Below are 25,232 nucleotides of genomic sequence, written 5' to 3'. Positions count from 1 at the left end.
TCACGGCGACGCCTCACAAGCCTTGCTCTCTGGTTCAACCCAGCGATGCGGAGAGGCACAGGCAACATCACTAGCTCAGGGCAAGAGGGGTTAAATACCCAAAATGAGACAGAAATAAAACAATATGTGTGCTCCGAAGAACGCGAGGGTGCCCTCAGTACGGTGTAGATAGCAGACACACAGTGAACAGGGGGAGATGAGGGAGGGGAAACAGAGAAGCAGAAATAGAAGTGTCAGGGGAGCGTGTTGATTCAGAAGCCAAAATACAAGAGAATGCCGAGAAAGGAAGGAAAGCAAGCACAACGCCAAAGTGCACGAGAGTCTCTTAAAGATCTGTTCATGGTGAGCTGACGCAAGGACCGGAGCAGCGGTGTGGCACACTGTGATTTTCTGTCCTTGAAAAGAGGACGGCAGAGGCCATTCCATATTTAGTTAGATTCTGAGAATGCTTTGGCTTAAACGATACTGTAAATGGGAAGGAATGACTGATCAATGCAACTGGGCAGAGAAATGGTTTCTACCCTTGGCCAAACCCTGTCTTGCTAAATCAGTTAAAATAACTGCAACAGGGCTTCCCTGGTGGCGCAGTGGTTGAGAATCTGCCTGCCGATGCAGGGGACACAAGTTCGTGCCCCGGTCCAGGAAGATCCCACGTGCCGCGGAGCGGCTGGGCCCGTGAGCCACGGCCACTGAGCCTGCGCAGTTGGGGCCTGTGCTCCACAACAGGAGAGGCCACAACAGTGAGAGGCCCGCGTAGCGCAAAAAAAATAAAAACAAAAAAATATAACTGCAACAATAACTAGCCCTCCTCTGACTGCATCTCAAGGGCAATGGGGCCACTGAGAGTGGCGCCCTCCTGTTGTCCACACTGCTGGGGGCAGGACCACCTCTGCTGGCCATGGCGGGAGGGCGCTCACCAGAGGCTGGGCCCTTGGCGGGGCCACTGCAGGGATGCCAAGCTTGGAGATGCAATGCTCTGACCCAAGTCAAACCCTAGAAGTTCTCCAGTGAGAACAAAACAAGCAACCAAAAAATGGGGCCAGAGGACGGCGAAGCCGGGGTCCCAGGGGGCTGCAGCCCTGAGGGAAACACTCAGAAGCCTCTTTGGGACAAGGAGTGGGAAAATGGAAATCGAACCCCATGACCCCAAATCAAGCAGGCCTCTTGACGTGCTGTGAACCCTGCTGCCATCCGATGCCCCTCCCCAATTCACCGCCCCCGGATCCGTGATTCCCATGGTGGGCTCACCTACGTCCAGGCGCTGGGCGCCCTGGCCGGACACTGTGTAACAAGCCTGTGGTGACAGTAACCACTTCTCTAATTAGCCTCCAAATGGTCCCTCTTGGACCCTCCTATTTTGTGATGCAGCATCTTTCTGACACTCCAGGGGACCCGGTTCCACCCAACTCACAGATCCAACAGAACATGAGTTTTGTTTTGTTTTAACAAATTTATTTATTTTTATTTATTTTATTTTTGGCTGCGTTGGGTCTGCGTTGCTGCACGCGGCTTTCTCTAGTTGCAGAGAGCAGGGGCTACGCTTTGCTGCGGTGCGCGGGCTTCTCACTGCGGTGGCTTCCCTTGTTGCGGAGCACGGGCTCTAGGCGTGCGGGCTTCAGTAGTTGTGGCTCACAGGCTTCAGTAGTTGTGGCACGCAGGCTTAGTTGCTCCGTGGCATGTGGGATCTTCCCAGACCAGGGGAAGAACCTGTGTCCCCGGAATTGGCAGGCGGATTCTTAACCACTGCACCACCAGGGAAGCCCCCAGAACATGAGTTCTTAATGGAGCCTTGCTACTAAGGTGTGTTCTGTGTCTGCAGACCAAGGTGGCCCCAGCGCCTAGTCAGACCTGGTACCAACCACACGGGTGCTAACAAGGAACTTACAGAATGAGTAAAAAAAAGTCAGGGAAGTGAGAACAAATCTACTAATGGTTTCAATCAAACACATTATTTAATGTGCTCAGGTAAGCAGAGTCTAACTTTGGTCCAATGTGTTCCCTTTACTGCAGGGGCTCATCAAGGGTGCAAAGGGGCTCCACCCTGCCCCCTAGAGGCTGGCACTGCCTTGGAGGAGATGCACATTTCAGATGGCCAATGGCAATGGCCTGAGCGTGGAGCCCACCCTGCCCCCCAACTCTGTCTGGCCAGGTCTAAGGGTGCAGTGTGCAGCCACAGAATAATACAAACTGGCTTTAAAAAGTTGAAGACTTTCTCATCCCTGGGGAAGTCCCATCACAAGAGGTGTTATGGTGACACAGGGAAGAAACAGGGGCACACTCATGCAGGGAGAGAGTCCAGATCAAGGAAGGGTTCTGGGGCTGAAAAAGTTTTGGAAATACACTCCCCACCCCAGGGCAGTCTTTGGGGCCACCCTTTAGTCACTACACCTGTTGATCCCTCTGGGGACCGGGGCAGCCACAGACGCAGCTCCCACCCTCGGAGGTCAGCGAGAGAAGCCCCGCGCGAAGCCTTCCACACCAGCAGACCCCACTGCTTAAACTGCGTTGATAATTAGATTTCAAGCCCCAAACAGGATTAACTGTGAAACGAGGCTTCATTCCAATGTTGTGTCCATGCCGAGAGGTGCCTGGCCAGGCTGTCAGAACCCACAGGGTCACGTCTTTGCATTTGACTCATCTGACCAGAAGAAGGACAGGAGGTGTAGGCTGGTCAGGTGCTCCAAGAAGTGGGGTCTCAGGGTGCTCAGGGGTGTTTCTTGCCTTTTTCAGACGTGTCTCTCTGACACTGTGAAGGCTCGCCAGAAACAAACACAGTCCCCACCCTCCAGGCATCTCAGGGCCACTCGGAAGGGCTCAGGGTCACAGATGAAGGGAAAGCAGCACAAAGGAGCAGAGAGCCAGCACGATAGCATCACCCAGACCCCACGCCACAGGGGTCTTCCCTGCGCACCACGCAGTCCACACAGAGACAAGACAAAGCCCCCGGTGGCCAGCACCTGCGCTCCGGGCCTCGGACACCAAAGAGGTGGCGTTGTGATCAGCCACGAAGCGCGTGCATTCACTATAATTCGTTCTCCTGGGAGACTGAGCGCTTCTGTGACCTCCATTCACCTCTGCTGGGAGAAGAGGGTAAAGACCCGTTCCACAAAAAGCAGCCTGTCTGAAGGCACAAGCTGTTCACCGTGAGGGCCATGAGAGTTCGAGAAAGTTCGAGAAGCCTCACTGACTAAGAATGTCACACCCCAGGAAAAAATCAACTGTCCTGACCGCCATCTGGGGAGAAACACGGAAAGTTCACATGTGCACTTTTTGAACTTGGAACAGGTTATGTACAATGTTATTCAGCCTCTAAGATAAGGCTGACTCTTCAGGAAGCATCTGCTAAATGAACCCAGTGAACACAAAGGATTAACAACCCTTCTTTTCTGCTCTGTGGACAGTAAAGGAAACCCCGAGGGGAGTAATAGGTCAGCAGGTAGGCAACAGAAAGGAAGACGTGGAGAGATGAGATGCAAAAGGGAGAGGGAGGCAAGATGGACGTGGACAGAGCCACAGCCTTCACACCAGCACCGCGGGCCCCAATTCCCCAGCCCTGTCAGCCACTTGGTCTGCGGTTCCCCTCTGTTAGGGGGTAAATTCCAGCAGCACCATGTTGAAGCCCTAACATCCGGGACCTCAGAATGCGACTGTGCTTGAAGACAGGATCTTTAAAGATGTAATTAAGGTAAAATGAGGTCTTCACAGGGGTCCTGATCCCATATATGACTGGCGTCCTTATAAGAAGAGGACACAGAAACACATCATGTGAGCACACAGGGAGAAGACGGCCATCCACACACCCAGGATAGAGAACTCAGAAGAAACCAGCCCTGCCCACACCTGGAGTTTGGACTTCCGGCCTCCAGGATTGTGAGCCAGAATGTGGTATTTGTTACGGCGGCCGAGCTGACTGATACACTCTCCAGTAGGAGCAAAGGCTCCCCCCCAGGCGCCTTTGCTGGAAGACTATTCCAGCCTCAGTTCTCTAACTACCATCTCAGACCCACGAATAGCAACATAAGAATCCAGCCCCCGGCCGGCTGGGATGAGAGAGAAGGTCCATCCCCAGAGCGGCCACCTCAGGAAGCAGTGAGGCAGGAGGGGCCAGCACCTGCCCTAGACCTTCATGATGTATGTGCTCCCAGTTGCAGTGCTAAAAGTAGGAAGACCCCCAAACACAGGTGGAAAACAGTCTGAGTATGGCCCTCTACCCTGGTTCTGTTCTGGCCCAGCTCTAAAGCTACCAGCTGCCAACTCTTGAGGGCTCATCATCTCAGAATAACCTGGGAGCAGACCACCACCCACTTTACGGAAAGCAAGGGGGCTGGAGTGAGTGAGCAGCACGGCAGGCGGCAAAGAGGGGGGTCTGCAGGGCCCGGACCCACCCTCTCGAGATCTCCCACCCACACCCACCTCAGCTCAAAGATGGGAAAGGGGGGAAGCCACAGAGCAGGTGGAGGCTCCCTGCAGAAACCCTGAAAGTAAGCACCTGGTGAGATGCCTCTGCCTGCATTTACTGATGCAATAAGATGCGTTTACCGATCTCCCCTTAATCAACAGTGAACAGACCTGTCCCCTGCAAAGAAACCAAACAGAGCTTACCTGTCGGGGCTTTTCTGGGGCTCTGGGTGTCTGGTGGCCGCCTGGCTGGACCGAGAGGACCCAAGTGAGAAGCGGCAGCCGGTCACCGTCACGGTCACGGGGTTGTCGCTCCCCGCAGCCCCCTCCTCGGGCTCAGCATGGTGCCCAACTCCAAAGCTGAAAGGCAAAGAGGCCGTCACTGAATGCGCTGAAGTTGCACAAATGTGAACTGTATGCCCTGTGCCCAGGAATACAAGTTCTTAAAAAGGCCTCCAGAAGCTGTTTTTCTGAAGAAGACCGTCTAAAAGACAGACTCTTTTTGAAAGAAGTCCACAAGAGGCAGGTTTCTAGATGCCCCGTCAACTGACTGCAGGGACAAACGCCCACAGATGCCAGGAGAGCCACGCGAAGCCACTGGTCCCAGGTCACTGCCCTCGAGCTTCCCCTCCCACCCCCCCCCCTTACCCCCCAAAGCATGCGGGTAAGGAACGGGCAGGCCTCCACCCACTTGCAAGGCCAAGTTTACCTGTCAGGCATGCTTGGGGCCCAGATCACAGCCCACGTCCTTCCCAGGTCCTCCCAGGCTGCAGCCCTCACACCACCCCACAGGGACCGTCCTCATCTCAGACCAGATTCCGGCCCACGGTTCTGGAAGGCTCTGCACGTGGCCCCTGCATGTTCCAAGGGAGGGAGTTTGAATCCTGTCTATTTCCTTGGATCCAAGGATCCAACTGCTATTTCTGGGGGCCGAGGCAGTGTTCTAGGGGTGGAGGAGACGGTGGGGACCAAGATGAAAGCTCGCCCTGCTGCAGGGGAGTGTCTGCTCACCTAGGCACCGCCACAGGGCAGAGGGGAGACAGCCCACCACCCGGAGGATTTTAGCGCACGGCCCTGGAACACCGCTGAGCCTCCCCAAGTCCAAATGAAACACGCTCACTCGAGGACTTAGCAGGGAAATCAGCACAGAGCAAATGCTCCGTGGACGGGAGTCCTAAGCACCGCTGTGCCCGTTTATCTGAGATGGTCACTGCTTGTGACATGGTGTCCTTGGGTAGAGAACACATCACTCAGGGAAGTTAAACTAACTTACCCTGATCATTCAACAAGTGGAAGCAAAACCTGCCCTGCCTCCGACCTGACATGGAAGACGTCACGGGTCCAGAAAGTAGAAAACCACTGCAGAAGGTCCTGCTGGGCACACCGGCTAAGAATCAGGCGTGGGAGCCAGAGAGCCTGGGCCGCCTCCTGACCTCACCCCGTCTCAGCAGGTGACCTGTGGGTGGATCACCAACTCCCTAAGCCTCAGGGTCCCCCGCTACAAAATCCACACCAAGATAGTATCTCCCTCCAGGGCTTTTATGAGGATGAGGGCATGCATGTAAAGACTTAGGATCCAACACACGGTAAATGTGAGACAAATGCTAGTTACTGTGACTAGGACATGTCACACAAGGCTCCCACTGTCAGGTGCTGAACACGTCAGCTACCTGCAAGCTGTAAAGGCTGCTGATGTTTAGAGGTGATGCTGACCTTTCAGGGTCAAAAGGGGAGACACCTGACACAAGATTATCTGACTGCGTACAAGCAAAGGCATTGAAGGAAAGGTCCTCCAAGAATTTGTCAGTCTGGAAAGTGTTATAATGTTTATGTCGAGTGGAACATCTCTAAATTCGAGTAGCTAAGTTGACCACAAGTTTTTACAAAAAAAAAAAAAAAAAAAAAAAGGCACATGGTCACAGAGGCGTGAGGGTCTTTGAATGACAACGAGCTGGTGTGTCCGGCAAGGTTACCAGGTCACATAACGACAGTGTATCATATACGCCTGTCATCACCTCTAACCATCTCATTCTGAGAGGTCTCCCTCGTCTCCAGAGAACTAGCCTTTGTCTGTAGGCCCATCCAAATACCCCAGGACCACCTCCAAATGCATATTTCAGGCCTACGCCTTCCAACTGACAACATACGTTTCGGAGATTTACTTTTTATAATGGGCAACATAAGTTAATCCACAATTAAAGAAAAATGACATATAGTCGCCTGTCAAGCTGCTCACCACTTCAACCAGTTTTGTCTATTTTTAAGAAAGTGGATGTTGCACTTTACAGCAGACAAAAACAAGACAACATGATTCTTGAACCTGATGAACTGAAAAGAGTTACTAAGATATAGCACCTCATCAGGAACAAACCTGTAGGGGCTGTTTCCACGGCCCCACCCGGCACCCACAGCTGGGACCTCCACCTCCCACACCCCCCGCCAAGCACAGCCCCAAAGGCGTCCTGCGGGGACCTGACCGGCTGCACCCACGCCCACAGAAGTGATGGAATTCTCTGGGCGCTGATCGCTGATCTGGCAAAACAGCGCTTCTCACGCAGTTTCACAGGCAGACATGACATAAACTTGAAATCTTAAAGAATATAGGAACTTGGGCAAAAAAATATCTTAACTTACTTTGAAAATATTTCAGGAACAAAGGACCTCTTGATGTCTGCTGAGTGGCTCTGGTATCTTCCAGAAATTCCTGAGTTAATATAAAGTTTTCCTTCTGTCTAGCTTTCTCACACTAAATATTTAGAGTCATAACAGTGACTCTTTAGACACTCAACAAATCCCAAGTTTCATGATGAGGCTATTCGGCCTGTTTGGAATGAAGTCTGGGGCCTCTCAAAAGGGGACAGGATACCTTTCATCAAAAAACTTAATTTCAGTATTTTACTGATCTCACAGGCCACTCTGTTTTCACAGAGTAAGAAGGCGCTTATGAAGACAAACTGAGAAATACATGAATGAAAGGGAATCGAAGAAAAGGCAAAGTTTTTAAAGTAATTATAAAGTTTCAGAATGCTGTTGCCAGACCCTGTGGTCAGCTTAAAGGAGAATCACAGTTAAAGCTGAGCATCTGCACTGTTGCTCAGTGCTGTCAGGTGCACCTAGACGGGACCTGTATCCCAGCGATGCCACAGCTGCTTCCCGGGCAGAGATGACAGAACGTTGAGGATGAAGGATGCTGGCAACACAGGGAAGTTAAAACAGAGGGACGTTCCCACCCAAATGCCGACATCATGCTTTCAAACCACAGACACACAGCAAAGGTCTGGCAACAACTCAGCAGTGACACCCTGGCCCCAGCCAGGAAGGCATCTCCCGCAGTAGCCTGTCCACCAGCAGACCCTCGGGGCTCCAGAGGATGGAGAGCGTGGCCCAGGACGGAGCACTCAGGTCTCAGAAAGAGCTTCCCAACTGGACGCCACCACGAAAACCGACAAAACTTATCCAAAACATATGAATGGGCCCAGACCCCACCCGGTGCTCAAGTCCAGGGTCAAGCAGAAGCAAGGGGCCTACGAGTCCTCACCATGGGGCTTCCAGGGGACGCCAAGCAAGCCCAAAGATGGGTTATCCAGAGGAAGCCTGTCCGAGGCCACACAGCACGGAAATGCAGCTGGATGAAGGGACTGCCTCCCTGGAAAAGGCAGGACACTTCTTCCCAAAACTAGCCCAGAGTCGCAGGGCAGTGAGGGGCAGGACACACACAGACACACAGACACACACACAGACACACACACACACACACACACGGCAACTGACCAGATGACAGACGGAAAATACCCACTCTCCATAGCTGACATGTATACATGCATGCATTAGTTTGGTCATTCGAACAGCCCTATAACATAAACTAAAGAATATCACCACCCCTCCGTGAGAGAAAAGGCCTGGGTGAATGGAAACATACTAAGTTCCTAAATGGGAAGATAAAAAGCATCACAAAGATTTTGATTCTCTTCCAAGTAATTAATTTTAAAAATTAAAATTAATTTTGTCAATGAAAGGCAGTATCCATCTGAAGTCATGAAAACTGACAAAATAAAATAAATGGTAAGACTGCCCATTACAGAGCATTAAGGGAGAATTACTCCCATCCCAGAGAAAGACACTCTAAAGCACAAGTAATTAAAACAGTGCAGTGTTGGCATAGAAATCCGTGCTAGCATCCATCACAAAGGGCTGGGCTTATGAATATGAGTGTTACAATTTCATTATAGCAGCACATGCTATCCTAACCGGAGACTGAGTCCGAATCACCAAGCTTCCACTACTGGCACACACAGGACCCGTGGCACTGGAATCCCTGGGCTCCCCCTGTTCCCTGACTCCTCTGACGAGGTCACCGAAGATGAAGGTTAACACCGTGATGACTGCAGAGATGGCCACGACCCTTGACCTACCACCTCATACACATCAGATACCTCACCAAATGCTCTACGACCTCCCATGTCAGAGGTTCCCAAAGATTAGGAGTAAATACATGCAGGACACATAATGAGACACACATAAATGAGTGGCTCTTAACTAAGAGTAACTAAATATTGTCAATTCTTTAAGGTGGAATTATGACCCCATTTGACGGATGGAGAAACCAAGCCTAGGAGACAACGCAGTACCCACCTAGGTCACACGGAAGAGCCGAGATTTATATCCACAGATGTTTGAATCCACCCCACCTGCTTTATCTTGTGGATAAAATATCATTTGTGTGATAAGAAAAGAGAATAGACACCTTTTGCACTTATTTGTAAGGCTGCTCTTCATTTTTGTGTCTTTCAATTCCATTGTTTGCAGCACAGTTGGTTTTTTTTTTTCTTTTAGAGAAAAAAACAGCCAAAAGGAAGAGCCTGAAATTCAAAGCATAGAGGATAACTGGAGGGGGTGGGCGTAGGGTGTGGAGGGGATGCCCTGCTTGCAGGTAACTGAGATTTCAGTGATGAGGCATAAAATAAGAAGCCCTTTTAACCTGATAACAGGCACCTCCTGCGGGCAGGTGGCCAACACGAGGAAGAGGCACCAACACCCTCCCCATTAAATTAGGGCAGGAAGCCCACGGTTACAGTATTAGCCACAACTCTTTTGAGGTTCTAGACAATACAGTGAGATAAGGAACAGAAATGTGGTGTAAACGTTGACTGGAAAAGGATAATAAGCCTGGCATTATTTACAGACAAAATGTTGGACAATTGGCTGGAAAATGTTAGCGCTCACATGAGCATCTAATAAGGTGGCGATCCCAGAGCCCACACACCCACGGCTCTTCTGGATGAGGCTCCAAGACGATGAGAACTTCTAATGGGAGAATAGTGTTATCCACAGACGCAACAGAAGTCACCTACTTAAGAAATATGTGTCATCCGGAGAAAGTCACGGTCCGAAAGGATACATGCACCCCAATGCTCACTGCAGTGCTCTTTACAATAGCCAAGACATGGAAGCAACCTAAATGTCCATCAACAGAGAAATGGATAAAGAAGATGTAGTATACATATATACACAGTGCAATATTAGTCATAAAAAATAATGAAATAATGCCATTTGCAGCCATATGGATGGACCCAGAGATTAACCTACTAAGTGAAGTAAGTCAGGCAGAGAAAGACAAATATCATATGGTATCACTTCCATGCAGAATCTTAAAAAAAATGATACAAATGAACTTACAAAACAGAAACAGAGAACGAACTCATGGTTATGGGGTCGGGGGTGGGGGAAGGATGGGGGGGGATATACTGGGAGTTTAGGACTGACGTGTGCACGCTGCTGTATTTTAAATGGATAACCAACAAAGCCCGGGGAACACAGGGAACACTGCTCAATACTCTGTAATGACCTATATGGGAAAATAATTTAAAAAAGAGTGGATATATGTATATGTATAACTGAGTCACTTTGCTGTACACCTGAAACTAACACAACATTATTAATCAACTAGACTCCAATATAAAATAAAAAGTTTAAAACAAAAAGAAAAGAAAAAATACACACCAGACCCTTGGAAGAAAGCAAAAGGTTGAGTGAGGAACCTGAGAGACACCTGCAGGAGGACACGAAGGTAGAGATGCACCACTTTCTGGGGAGGGAAGCCCACTCCCCCGCCAGTGAACAGCACACCAGGACCGCCCCCCCCAACCTAATGAACACCCCAGTTGGCCGGGGGCCCCGCCCACTGACCCACAGGCAGCAGCAGACACAGGTCCAGAGCCCAGGAAGGAGTCTGGATGAGGCGAATGACGACATAAGATTGAGATCTAGCACCATTCACGCCCAACAAGCCCCAAAGGAGTCCTCATTTGCCACCAATCCTGATGGATCAATGGCAAGGAGGATAAAACCGCCTAAGACGAAATCTGGAAGAATGCTACAAAATCTGGGTGAGGAAGAGCTTTTTTTTTTTTTTTGCGGTACGCGGGCCTCTCACTGTTGTGGCCTCTCCCGTTGTGGAGCACAGGCTCTGGACGTGCAGGCTCAGCGGCCATGGCTCACGGGTGCAGCCGCTCCGTGGCATGTGGGATCTTCCCGGACCGGGTCACGAACCCGTGTCCCCTGCATCGGCAGGCGGACTCTCAACCACTGCACCACCAGGGAAGCCCGAGGAAGAGCTTTTAAGCCAGATTCTTCACCGGGAGGCCAGGAAGGAGAAATCAGCTCCTTTACAGCAGAAGACCCTCTGTGCAAAGTCCAAAGACGCGCACAAAGCCTCAGGAGAAACTACCATCAACGCAGGCAGCAACCAGCACTCAGTAAATCTCTCGTTTATTAAAATAACACAGGATGAGCAGCCCAACGTAAGAGCAGGGAGAGGACAGAAACAAACAAATCGCCAAATACACGCGTGAAACGCACTCAGTTTCACAAGTAACCATGGAAACGTAAATTATAATAGCAACAAATGAGCGACAAATTTTGATGCATCTGATTGCTGAAAAATTTAAAAACTGGGATGATCCCCGAGAGCTGGGGATGGCCTGGGAGCAGGGAGGCTCTCCTGAGTCGTAGGTGGGGCTCCCTGAACAGGCTCTGGGGGGACAACTGGGCAGCATCCCCTAAGCTTCAGTCTTAGGAGCGGGAATCCCACTTCTCATAACTGATCCTCACCCGCACGTGTGCGACGGGAGAGCTGGAAACAACCCAGACACACCTGCTCGATACCACCCGCTGCAGCTCCCAGCATCGGCTCCCACCAGGCACGCACGCAGAACCCGGGGTGCCTCCGGCCTTCCTGCCTCTCACACCTCCCACCCGTGCAGCCCACCAGGCCACTTAATTTTGTCAGAAGCATCTGAAATCCACCCACTGCCTTCCTACACCAGGCCACCACTCCCACCTCACCTGGACCCGGCTCCCAACACCCGCTGCATCTTCACCCCCTCTCAAGCCAGCAGTGGGCTTCAGACACACCCCACCACCCACCAACAGCCACCAGCCCAGACCCGGGGGCCCTGCGTCCCCTTCAGGCTCCCAGGGAGTGCTGACCCAAGATCCACTCTGCCCACCGGCCTCCCCCAAGTCCTGCCGTTTCCCTCCTTGTGGCCCTTGCAGGTTCTGTGTCCTCTCTCAGGGATGACCCCACCTTTCTTCCTCCTCCCCTTGAAACTGAGTCCCAATAAAACCAAATTCCCCTGCCCAGTTTTCGATTAACCTCTCTATCCAAAACGTTATTCCTTTTCTTGTTGTGCACCTGTTCCCCTCAAGATTGAAGACTTAACAAAGAAAAGGGGGAACTGAAACCGAGCAGGACCCTTCGGGGACCTCCCGGGTACAAAAGCCCCTCTATGTCCCCGTTCCTTGTTTGTAGAAAAAGGCTTTAGTCTCCTAGGGCTTCCCTGAGTTCCAAAGAGCAGACTCAAGCAGTTACTAATTAGGGAAGGGAGGAGATACAGAAACAAAGGAAAAGCAGTCCAGCGAGAAAAGTAATGACAATAGTTTATCAATAAAACAGAGTCCTAGCTCCTTCTCAAGAGATAAACGTAACAATCTGACGCATATCTTTGAGTTGCTCTGCAGAAACTAAGACCCTCCCTCACACCCCAGGTGGAGGATGGTGACTACATGCTGAGCAAAAGCGTAGACCCCAGACTGGCTGGAACCAGAAGGCTGGTGCTGAAGATTCCTGTCACCTCACCACCAGCGAATCAGAAGCTGCAACCCTCACCCCAAATGTTGCCCTTGAAAACCCCTTCCCTGAAAGCCATCCGGGAGTTGGGGGTCTTTTGAGTGCGAGCTGCCCATTCTCCTTACTTGGCGCCTGCAATATAAAGGCTGTCCTTTCCTTCACCACAACCCACTGTCTGTTGATGGGTTTTGCTGCACTCAGGCGAGCGGGCCTGTGTTCAGTTTGGTAACACCCTCCCCACATCCTCTCCACCCTGTCCCGGCCCTGGGCCCCCGCTGGTCCTGCAAACACATCTAGAGGTGCTGGGGCTGCTTTCTTGCTACTGACACTGTGTCTGTGTCCCCACCAAGGAGCCACTCTGCAGCTGGGGACCACATCTGTCCTGGACACTGTAACATCCTCAGCTCTCAACAAAGGCCAAGGGTTCAAAGCTTTGTTGAGCACATGAAAACACATCCCAGTGGGAGCCTGGTGACAGTCTTCCAGGGCAGGGATTCTCTGGGCTGGTAGGCGAACTCCACAAAGCGAGGGCCTGGCTCAGCCCCGGGGAGCAGCCTGCCTCCTCCAAGGCCTCAACTTCTCAACCCTGTGATGAGAATGAAACAGTCCCAAGCTCACTCGAGGACTGAACGATGCAACTCCCACAAGTGCTCCTCACAAGGCAGAGGCGGCACTTGACAAAGGGTGACTAGCAGATGGATGAGGGAAAGGGCTAAGAGCTAAGGCAATGCTCATGTCAAAAGGAGGAAAGTAACATGCATGGGCCTGTCCAGGAATTTGACAGAAAAAGACCCAGAACAACTCTGACCGGCGGAGGCCACCAGGATGAACAGAGAGCGAGAGAAACTCTACTCTGCAGACTTCTGGGTTGGAGTTTTCACAATGAGGAATGCGAATTCCTTATGCAGAATTAACATTTATCTTTCCCGGAAGAACTGTAGTCAAGGTTCAGACCAGTGGTCCTGCCTGCTTCTCCTCGCTCCCTGCCCCGCACCCCGGCTCTCCTAGGGGTCTCCCTCCCTCTGCTCTGGCAGCAGCTTCTCCCGCCCATTCTAGGAATTCCAGAGGATTCCTGCCCTCTCCCTCCAACAATGAGGCCATTAAGTGGTTCCGCGGGTCCTCTGTACATGCTGTTTCTAGAAATGCAAAGTGTTTGCCTCTATTTTCTTTTCTTTTTCTTTCTTTTGCACTTTCTTTCTTCCCTCAAGAGGTTAAAGAAAAAACAGGATAACAGGAAAGTAAGTGAAAACGCTACAGCTTCTGGAGAAAGCACAGGATTTATTGTTCAGGCAAGCAATGGTTTTACATGAAGAAGGCTCGGCCAACAGCTGGTTAGGATTTCTCCCCTCCTCACTGAATAAGATGACAGGAAACAGAGTCAAACAGAGTCAATCTGGTTCGGAAGCTTTATCGCCACTCTGCAAACAGCCCGTTATCAACGTTCGCCAAGTCACAGGGTGCCCCAAAGTCCAGCCCCCAGCTTGAGACTTTCTATTTTCAAAGAGAAACATCTTTTCTTCCTCTGGATCGTTCAGTACATGCAGTTAAGTCATGACTGTGGGTTCTAGGTTTCCAGGATAAGGTATTACAAGCTGGTCCCTCAGCTCAGAAGTCGAGATCTGAGGAAGGATCACAGACACCCAGGATTTACCCAAAGCATTAATGCTCGGAATACGATGACCAGCGGCTCTGAAATGCACTATTACGCGTGGTGGGCAGATCCAGTGGGGCTGAACACTGACCCAGTTGTAGGCATATTCGAAACTACCATGTTTAACAATTGCATCTACTTCTATTACTTTTATAAAATCTAACAGCATGGATCCTTAATGACTTCTCATTGTCTCTGTGTGATGAGTCCTCTTCCGTCTCTGCTCAGCCCTGTCAGCAGCTTCCCGCTGGCCAGTCAGCCCTCCCAGTGGCCAGAAAGCAGAGCAGCCCAGCCAGCTCCCAATGCTCCAGCCACAAGGACACTTGAATCCTGAAGGGATGGTACAGGCAGGAATGGGACCCCCGAAAGGCTGTCATTGGTTGCATCGCTGTGTGCCCCCAAGTCCACATGTTGAACCCCGAACCTCCAATGTGATGGTGTTAGGAGGTGGGGCCTTTGGGAGTTCACTGGGTGAGATGAGGTCATGAGGGTGGGGTCTCCATAATGGGATTAGGACCCTTGGAGGAAGAGCCCAGATGTAACGTACAACATGGTTAACATAATCAGCATTGCTCATGTTATGTACAAAGTTGACAGAGTAAACCCTAAGAGTTCTCATGATAAGGGAAAAGTACTTTTTCTTCCCTTTTACTTTGTCTCTGTATGAGACAATTGGATGTTCACTAAACATACCGTGGTCATTTCACGATGGCCGTCGGCCAGATCATTACGCTCTACACCTTACGCGTCTAGGGTGCTGCATGTCAATTACCTCTCAGTAAAACTGGAAGGAAGCAAAGAAGAGACCAGAGAGCCAGCGTGTACTGTACGTCCACCATGGGAGGAGACGGAAAAGACGGCGTCCGCAAACCAGAAAGAGGCCCTCGCCAGACACTGAGTCTGCCGGTGTCTTGACCTAGGCCGTCCATCCTCCAACGCTGTGGGAGGGGAGTGTGTGTTGTCTAAGCCCCAGTTGTGCGACAGCAGCCCCCCCCAGACTAGGCAGGGGACACACCCTGCCCACGCCCCCCAGCACAGTTGCTCAGGAGGGACAGGAAGGCTCATCTGTTGCTCCCCAACCCCACACCCTGGCCCAGGCTACCCCAGGCACCGCCCACGGGCGACAGGCTCTCCTCTCCCATGGGGCCCCTCACTCGGGACACTCGGGCCGCTCCCCGGCAAGCAGAATGTTCTGGTCTGGCACGTGAGCCGGCCTCCGGTCTCCTGGGTCCACGTCCACCGGTCCCATGGATGTCACGGTGTGGCAGCCACCACGAGCAGCCCCTCCCGCTGATCCCACAGCCCTCGGCCACGCCGCAGGCATGGCTCAGGCCCCCAGGAACAGCTCGTGCACGGTTCTATCAAAGTCATCTCCCAGATCCTACCTACCAGTGAGCTCACCCCGATGGGGCCTGATCACCCTGCTCCGGCCCGGTCATCAGCTCAAGTCATCAACCTGTTCACAATGTAGCCTGCGGCGGGGCTGGAGCCTTGACCAACGGGGGTACCGGGCAGAGCAGACCCTCCTGGCCCTCACTGCACCTTTCCATCCTTGCCCATCCACCCACTGCGCCCTTGTCATGTACCAGTGACCCAGTTCCGTGTGCCTGGGACTGGAGAGACGGCCCCGTGAGCAGCAGAATCCCTGGGGCATTCTGAACCTCAGGCTCCCGCTCTGTGTGAGGAGGGCCTCAGACACGCACCTGCGGAGTGAGGGTTTACTTGGGTAAAAAAGTGCTGGGTTCTCCAAACTGCAGACACAGCGGCCACATCACACACGCCCAGCCTGCATCCTCTCCTGGCCCGGCACTTGCTCCCAGCGGCTTAGGAATGGCTGTGCCAGGACAACGCAGGCACGGGGTGAAGCTGGGGCCCTTCTCCTTCACGTAAGTGAAGGAGACAACCTGCAATAGTACGAGCGGTCTGTAGTATGAAATGCCAATGTGGGGGGCTAGGCAGTCATTTCTGTTTTTACCCGGCTGCAGTCATTTGTGTAGAAAGGGTGAAGACTCACACTGCTACCTCGAGCCCCAAATAAATCTCAGTTTAGAATCGATTCCCCTGAAGGAAGAGCATGTTCTTTCTATGGCAGTTCTGTCGCTGAAGACGGCGCACCACCCCAAGTCTCTCATCAACCCAGGAGTTCACAGCCGACCGCCGAATGCTTGGTGCCCCCTTCCTTAACCACCTTTTCACATGCTCACCTGGGCCCTGAAATTCGTGATTCTTCTCCTGAATTCTCCTGAATCCAACTCCCCCAACATGTATGGAGTGCGCACTACGTTCTCAACCTTAGCACTGAGAGCTACAGAACCATCAGAACATGGTCCCTAACCTTGTTTTTAGGGCGATCCATGCAAGATACAGGTGTGTGGCCAAATCACTGTCAAGACCCTGGAACAATAATGTGGGAAAAGAAACAGCTTGCGGCACGCGTGCCCGATCGTTGCTTTTATCAATTCTGCAAAAACAGCACTCACGGGCTGAAACACCTTCGAAATGAACTTGTTCTCAGGTATCCAGCAGGGGACCCTCAGCTGTTGATAATCCCCACAGGGACCAGCCCTAAACAAGCGCTAACTTCTTTAGGAATCCTAGCCATTCACACATCACTGACCAAAGATCAGGTCCCCCCTCCCATCTGGGAAAGTTTGCCCCTCGGAACAGAGGCAAAGGAAAGGGAAAAGGGGGAGCTTATTCACCAGTGAGATGGCGACTGGGGGCCTGGCGTCCCAAGCACATCACTCTGAAGCCCACCTCTGCATTCAGGTGAGTGCACCTCAGAATATTTACTGTTCCTCACGTGGACAGAGTCTGAGGGCCGACGCCGCCTCTCCCACTGCAAAGTTAATTCAGCATCAAAATTCACACTTTGCATCTCATTCTCCTTCTCCCGGCGATGTGAACTATGAAAATAGTCACAACAGACTAACTTCAAATGGTCTCCTATAAAGATTACTAAATCTTGTTAGAATTCTATTGTCTGCCATGGCTGTGATGCGAAATGCTCAGAAAAGGTCAGCCATCACTCCACACAGGGGGCTTCATGGGAGGAAAGACAGTATCAAGACTCAAGAAGGAATCTTTCATTGTGACCAAAAGCACTTGCGTTAGCGACTGGAACAGGCTTCTGTGCAAATATCGATCCCATGTTCCTCCCGGCCCTGGCCCTTCACGCTTCCCAAGCTCACTGGGTGTCGACACCCCAAGGATGTGCTCTGAGGCTCTCACTCGTTACCTGGATGCTAAAGGAATAAATGAGTATCTGGTCTCATCCCAGTTCCTGGGGCACAGCCCCTAACTCCGGGGATCTCCACAGTGGTGTCTTTTGTACGCTGATAAGGTGACAGGCAGCTGGGGGCCCCTAAACAGCTTCAGGATCGGATCGGGGCTGGTCACCAAAAGGTGAAGGCATAGTTAGAGGGTTGGAACTTGCAGCCTCATCCTATGGCCTCCAGTGGGGGAGAGGGGCTGGAGACTGAATTCATCTCCGTCTCAATGAACCCAATTAATTCAACGGCCAATTAGTTAATCAATCGTACCTGCCGACTGGAACCTCCACAAAAACCCCTCAAGGACAGGGTTCAGGGAGATTCCCAGTTGGTGAACACTCTGGGGGGCTGGGAGGGGTGCACCCCACCCCCATGCCTCACCTCATGCATTGCTCCTGTCTGGCTGTTCCCGAGCTGTGTCCCTTACAATCCCTCGGGGTAGTTTCAGGCCCTTTAACCTATGAGATCCGATTCTCCCTCCAGGCAGACGGTGTCAGAGCTGAGCTGAGTTGTAGGACACCCAACTGGTGCCCAGACAGTCGGAGAGCTGACGTCGGGAGGACAAAACCTGACATTTGGTGTCAGAAGTGTTGTGAGTAAAAACAGCTCAACCCAACAGAGGAAAAACAGGCCCCGTGGCCAAGACTGCCCGGCCCCCCACCCTGCAGGCGCTCAGGCCCTGGTCTGCAGCTCCCACCCTCACCCCGCGGGTTCTGAGGTCTCCAAGCAGCACACTGGGGCCCTTCGTGCCCCCCAGGCTGCGGGCATCCCGGACCTTCCAATGCCCCAGCAGGAAGAGGGCAGAAGGAAGAGAACGCTGGTCCCTATGCTTCGTCACAGCTCGCGCTTTCCGCATCCGATAAAAAGCACCACCTCCCTCTGCCTTCCTGGTCTCCGCTGGTGAAATTTCCTTGGTTCCAAGGTGCTCCTGGAGGCACCTGAGACTCTTTAGACTCCCCGCCTGTAACCGTGATCTAGGACAGGGCAGCCCACACCGGGTGACACACGGGCAGGATGCGCTCAGCAAACGCAGCTGGACCTGACATCGGAACCGCCCGCACTTCGCAGCCTGGACGGTCGTGCACAGCTTCCTGCCACCCTGCGGAGGCTGACACCCGTACCCACTCCCCAGACCCATCTGAGCAGCGCAGGTCACCTCAGCTGACACGTGGCTCCTGGCACCATCATTTCCACTTGGCTTCCACACTTAATTTAACCCCCCAAAGAGCCTGAGAATGCCAGGAGACTGAAGACCCAGGCTCCCCTTTATGTGGCCTCAATAACTCTGGACCTGGAGGCTTCAGGCCTCTCTGAGCTACAGGTGACACAACAGAAACAAGCAACCAATCAAAGGGACTGCTGGTGCCCCTGCCGGGCACTCCTCCAGCTTCCCCAGGGGGCGGGGACCCCAGCATCTTGAGCCCCTGTTCCAAAACCTCCTGCAAGACACCACGATGTGACTCGTCCCTTCCCTCTTGGTCCCTCCCGACCGCAGCCCAGAGCTTCCTGGAGGCCACGTGACACGTGACTGATGCAGATCTGAGCCCAGGACCCCCTGCCAGACGGGAAAGGGATTTACAAAATGTAAAATGCTGTCAGTCTCATTAAACTTCTGTTGTTTTGAAAAATATAGTTATTTTTTCTTAAAAGATGTTGCTTAGGTTTACATATAGTGAGTTTATATTATTCTTTTTACAGAACAGTATTTTTTAAATTTCTATCTTCATTTCTAAAATGATAAATAGCAATACACAGGGCCACGTGAACAGAAGCTCTTCGAGGTCTTCTGTCACCTGTAAGAGCGTCAAGCATTCCTGAAAGCAGCCACTGCGCCCAGGCCAGGCCCTGCCCACAGGGGGACAGTCCCAGCCCCAATGCTGAGGCCCCCAGCTCTCCTGTCTCTCCTGGGACAAGACCCACAGAGACTTCTTCCTCCCTTCACATTTTCTTCAAAATGAGACTGAACTTCAGAACTCCGCACCCCAGACGTGGCCCTGTAAAGAGTCGCTAGCCAGAGCCCACGTGGAGGGCACTCTCCTCCAGGTGCACAGGCGGACCCGGCTCGTCCCCTCTAACTGTGGCTGGTCCCTTGCTGATTCTGGCAAGATGCAAGGCTCTGAGTCACTCAGCACCTTCTTCCCTCCCCCCTCGCCACCCCCCCCCCCCCCCGCAAATAAGCCACCAAATGGGCTGCAGCAGAGGGAAATGTCACACGTCCAGTATTTCCAGTTTTCAAGCAGAGTTCTAGAATAGCCGCAGGCCGGGCAGGCCCCCCACCCCCCCACCCCGGGTAACCGAGTGCAGACCCAGAGTGCAGGGCAGCTCCGAAGGCAACAGCGACAATACACCCCTGCCCCCAACAGCGCTGATCCCAGGGGCGCTTCCTTCCCCCGACCAGGGAGCCCACGGCCCTGGGACCACGGTGTCTCCCCGCTCCGGGCTCCCGCGGGAGGATTACCAATCCCGGGGCTGCACCCCTCTTAAGAAGGGGAAAGAGGATCTATTGCTGACCTGAGAACATGAGATTGACTCTTCTAAATAGGGCAAGAGCCTCTGTAATACCTGTTATCTCCAGCCTCAGGAGTCCTACCCCGCACAGACCCAAGAGGACCAGTGCCTGCGTGCACGTCCTCACCTCGGGAAGGCCCCACGTGACCCTGCCAGGCTTTAAGAAGTCCAGTGAGGACTTCCCTGGTGGCGCAGTGGTTGAGAGTCCACCTGCCGATGCAGGGGACACGGGTTTGTGCCCCGGGTCTGGGAAGATCCCACATGCCGCGGAGCAGCTGGGCCCGTGAGCCGTGGCCGCTGAGCCTGCGCGTCCAGCGCCTGTGCCGCAAAAAAAAAAAAAAAAAAAGAAGTCCAGTGAACTCAAATGGCATCTGTGTGCCCTGAAAGCCGGCAGTAACGTACCGGAGCCTAAGTGAGATTGCCTCGGGGGATGGAGATCCATGCCGGAGGCCTCCTTCACCCTGGCAATCACCGCCAACGATCGCCAGTGTTGTGAGAAATAAAGAAAGGACAGAACTGTGAGCGTAGTGGGGCAAGAGGGGTTCCAGCCTCCATAAGGCCTCAAAACCCAAGGCCTTTGCTGCAACACGCAAAGCTACAAGGTGGCCACATGGCCTGGAAACAAAGGTGAAATGATGTTACATCACAATACAGGGCAAAACGCACCCCTGCCTCTAGATTTAATAGCTCCTAGACCATCCTGAACCCAAGAGTCCCAGGACTGTCAAGAACACAGAATCTTTCCTGAAAAATTCCCCCAGGGAAAGGGAAATGGATGAAGACCTGCTGTGTGCCAGGCACCGTGCAATGAATTTACTTACATTTTCCTTTAATGTTTACACATGCTGAGAGCAAAGAATACACATCTTGGACAAGGTCCTTCCTCTCACTGTTAACGCAAGTCTGTGTGCCCGACTCACAGTGAGGCCAAACAACTGAAACGTCGGAGTCTGGAGCAGAGGAAGGTTTACTGCAGGGCCATGCAAGGAGGTGTGGTGGGCTCACGCCCTGAAAAGCCTCGAGTTTTGGCCAAGCAAGAGGGCGGGTCGTAGGGTATGTCATCAGCCTGCACATAATTCTCTGATTGGCTGATGGTGAGGCTACAGGATGGTGTTATGGGAGTTCACCTTATCAGTCCTTAGGCTCCAGGAGACCTGGGGCTATGGGCTCATGGTCATCAGGTAGTTCTTCCATTTGGTGGGGACAGTTTTCACATCTGCAAAACTCAGGAAATGTGCATCAAATACTATTATCTAGGTAATTCAGAGAGGAGCTAAAGCAGAGGATATGGGGAAGGCCTGTCCCGAGAAGGCCCCATGGGGTCCTGCTAGGTTACACTGCCACACACATCCTTATGCATTCGTTGGTGGAAACACACCACCTCCTCCTTCCGTGGTGGCATCCAGGGATACAGAGAATGATGGAGTTGGCGTCCAAAGACCTGAGAGGGCAATTCTAACTCTCCCACTAATGCCCACTTGACGCTGAACAAGGCATCTGACTGTGAGGGCTCCCATTTCCCCATCTGCAGAAGGAAGACTCTCTCTCTTGCAACGTTGTCCTGAGGAACACATGCAACCCTGTAAACTCAGAGCTACGCGGAAGGAATCCACCCCCACCCAGTCAAGTTCTTGTTCTGTTCCTTCCCAAACAGCAGCACGGGATCTCGTCCCAGCAGTTCTGGAGTTCTGCAGACAGCTCTCCATCACCCCAGCCCAGCGGCAGTGGGACCAGATAGCAAGGGCCCCATAAAAACCAACTTAAGTTTGGGGTGTCTTGTAAAACGTTCTCCTAAATGTAATTTACTCTGTGACTGTTCACACCTTAGCAGTCTTTCTTAAAACGTAAGGATCATTCTAAGAAGAAAGGATTCTAGAGAAATAAAGGACAGAAAGCTAGAAGAGATGCACAAACCAAAAAAACAGAAAAATGGCAGATGTTCTTCCTTATCAGTAATTACTTTAAATGTAAATAGATTAAACCCTCCAGTCAAAAGGTAGATGTTGACAGAATGGAGAAAGAAAAAAAAAAAAACCCACATAATCCAACCATATGCTGAGACTCACTTTAGATCTAAAGACACAATCAGGTTGAAAGTAAAAAGATGGGAAAAGATACTGCATGTTAATATTAAAAAAGAGAGCGAGAGGGAGAAACCTGGGGTCACTATACCGACATCAGACAAAACATACTGTAAGTCAAAACTATTACAGAAGACAAAGAAGAACATGATATGTTGAGAAAAGAGCCTCAAAATAAATGAAGTAAACACTGACACAACTGAAGGGAGAGACAGACTGATGGACGATACTACTAGGTGGAGACTGTGACACTCCACTCCCAGTAATGGAGGGAACAACCAGACAGAAGGTCAGTAAGAAACAGAGAACCTGAAAAACTGTAAACCAACTGAACATCACAGACGCACATGGAACACTCCCCCGAACCACAGGAGAATACACATTTTTCCGAAGCGTACATGGAACCTCCTCAAGGATAGACCATATGTTCAGCCACAGAGGAAGCTTTTCATATATGAAAACCCACAGCCAACACCATAACTCAGTGGTGAAAGAGTGCAAGTTTTCTTCTAAGATCAGGAACAAGACAAGGATGTCCACATTCAACACTTCTATTTAACATAGTGTTAGAGGTTCTAGCTGGAGCAGGTAAGAAAAAGAAATAAAAGGTATCCAAAATGGAAAGGAAGAACTAATAAAATTATTTGTTTGCAGATGACATAATCTTATATGTCGAAAACCTTAAAAATCACACATACTCACAAGAAAGTATTAGAGTTAATAAATGTATCAGAGTTACAGAATAGAAAATCAACATGCAAAAATCAGTTGTGTTTCTATGTCCCAACAATGAGCAATCTGAAAAGGAAATTAAGAAAACAATTTCATTTACAACAGCATCAAGAATAATCAAATAATTAAGAGTAAATTTAAACCAAGAGGCAAAACACTTGCGCACTGAAAAACTGTAAAACATTTCTATATGAATATAAAGAAGACATAAATAAGAAGAGACATCTCTAAATCATGAACTGGAAAACTTAATATCAAATATCAAATGTTAAAACAATCTACAGACTCAATGCAATCCCTATCAAAATCCCACTGGCATTTTTACAGAAATAGAAAAGGCCATCCTAAAATTTATACGGGTTCTCAAGGGACCCTGAATAGCCAAAACAATCTTGAAAAAGAAGAACAAAGTTGGAAAACTCACATTTCCTGATTTCAGAACTTACTACAAAGTAATCAAGACAGTGTAGTATTGGCATGAGAACAAACATAGACTAATGGAATAGAACAGAGAGCCCAGAAATAAACCCTCACACATATGGTGGGTAAATTTTCAACAAGACGCCAAAACCATTCAATGGGGAAAGGACAGTATTTTCAACAAATGATTCTGGGGAAACTGGATATCCACATGCAAGAAAATGAAGTGAACCCTTACATTACCCATAAACAAAAACTAACTCAAAATGGATCAAAGACCTAAACATAAGAGCTAAAACTAGAACTCTTAGAACACAGAGGGGAATATCTTCGTGACACTGGATTTAGAAATGGCTTCATGGATACGACACCAAAAGTAAAGGACACAACAGGAAGAACACTCTCTGACAGAAATCGCAGCAAGATCTTTTTTGATCCACCTCCTAGAGTGATGGAAATAAAAACAAAAATAAACAAATGAGACCTCATTAAATTTAAAAGCTTTTGCAAAGCAAAGGAAACCATAAACAAAATGAAAAGGCAACCCACAGAATGGGAGAAAATATTTGCCAACGAATCAACCAACAAGGGATTAATCTCCATAATATACAAGCAGCTCATGCAGCTCAATATCAAAGAAACAAACAACCCAGTCAAAAAAATGGGCAGAAGATCTAGACAGACATTTCTCCAAAGACGACATACAGATGGCTGAAAAGCACATGAAGAGATGATTGTCACTAATTATTAGAGAAATGCAAATCAAAACTACAATGAGGGACTTCCCTGGTGGCACAGTGGTTAAGAATCCACCTGCCAGTGCAGGGGACACGGGTTCGTGCCCCGGTCTGGGAAGATCCCACATGCCGTGGAGCAGCTAAGCCCATGCTCCACAACTACTGAACCTGCTCTCTAGAGCCAGTGAGCCACAACTACTGAAGCCTGCATGCCACAACTACTGAAGCCCGTGTGCCTAGAACCCATGCTCCGCAACAAGAGAAGCCACCGCAATGAGAAGCACACGCACCGCAACGAACAGTAGCCCCCGCTCGCAGCAACTAGAGAAAGCCCACGCGCAGCAATGAAGACCCAACACAGCCAAAAATAATAAAAAAATAAATGAATTAAAAAATAAAAAAACTACAATGAGGTATCACCTCACACCGGTCAGAATGGCCATCATCAAAAAAATCTACAAACAAATGCTGGAGAGGGTGTGGAGAAAAGGGAACCCTCCTACACTGTTGGTGGGAATGTAAACTGGTACAGCCACTATGGAGAACTGTATGGAGGTTCCTTAAAAAACTAAAAATAGAGGTACCATATGATCCCACTCCTGGGCACATATCCAGAGAAAATCATAATTCAAAAAGATACGTGTACTCCAACATTCACTGCAGCTCTATTTACAACAACCAGGACATGGAAGCAACCTAAATGACCATCAGCAGATGAATGGATAAAGAAGATGTGGCACCTACATACAATGGAATATTACTCAGCCATAAAAAAGAATGAAATAATGCCATTTGCAGTGACATGGATGGACCTAAAGATTGTCATAATGAGTGAAGTCAGTCAGACAAAGATAAATATCTTATGTCATCGCTTATACGTGGAATCTAAAAAAATGGTACAAATGAACCTATCTACAAAACAGAAATAGAGTCACAGATGTAGAAAACAAATGTATAGTTACCAAGGGGGGAGGGAGGGAGGGAGGAATAAATTGGGAGGTTGGGATTGACATACACACACATATATAAAATAGATAACTAATAAGAAGCTACTGTAGAGCACAGGGAACTCTACTCAATACTCTGTAGTGACCTATCTGAGAACAGAGTCTAAAAAAGAGTGGATATATGCATATGTATAGCTGATTCACTTTGCTGTACAGCAGAAACTAACACAACATTGTAAATCAACTATACTCCAAAAATAATTAATTAAAAAAAATAAATTGGACCTCATCAAAATTACAAACTTTTGTGTACTATAAGACAAGAGAGTGAAAAGATAACCCACAGAAAGGGACAAAA

General features: G+C 50.4%; 1 protein-coding gene across 8 annotated transcripts in view; it reads right to left on the bottom strand.

Annotated features, from left to right (window-relative positions):
• GRB10 (growth factor receptor bound protein 10) overlaps positions 1-25,232 on the bottom strand; it is a 197,208-nt gene that overhangs the window by 157,341 nt on the left and 14,635 nt on the right. For 5 of the 8 annotated variants that reach the window (XM_089917928.1, XM_089917926.1, XM_089917925.1 and 2 more), the window contains one exon: positions 4,603-4,758. The gene's annotated coding sequence lies outside the window, so the exon portion shown is untranslated. Of the gene's footprint in view, positions 1-4,602; positions 4,759-5,107; positions 6,795-7,032; positions 9,141-25,232 lie in introns of those variants that run through there. The other 3 variants (XM_089917927.1, XM_089917929.1, XM_030761496.2) reach the window with 3 other exon arrangements.

Source organism: Delphinapterus leucas, chromosome 9, assembly GCF_059928025.1.
Source record: "Delphinapterus leucas isolate spDelLeu-1000000601 "Yukka" chromosome 9, BTC_Dleu_Yukka2, whole genome shotgun sequence".
In the NCBI taxonomy this organism is placed as follows: Eukaryota; Metazoa; Chordata; class Mammalia; order Artiodactyla; family Monodontidae; genus Delphinapterus; species Delphinapterus leucas.
The sequence above is the reverse complement of the archived record's forward strand: the minus strand, read 5'-3'. Positions and strand labels throughout refer to the sequence as shown.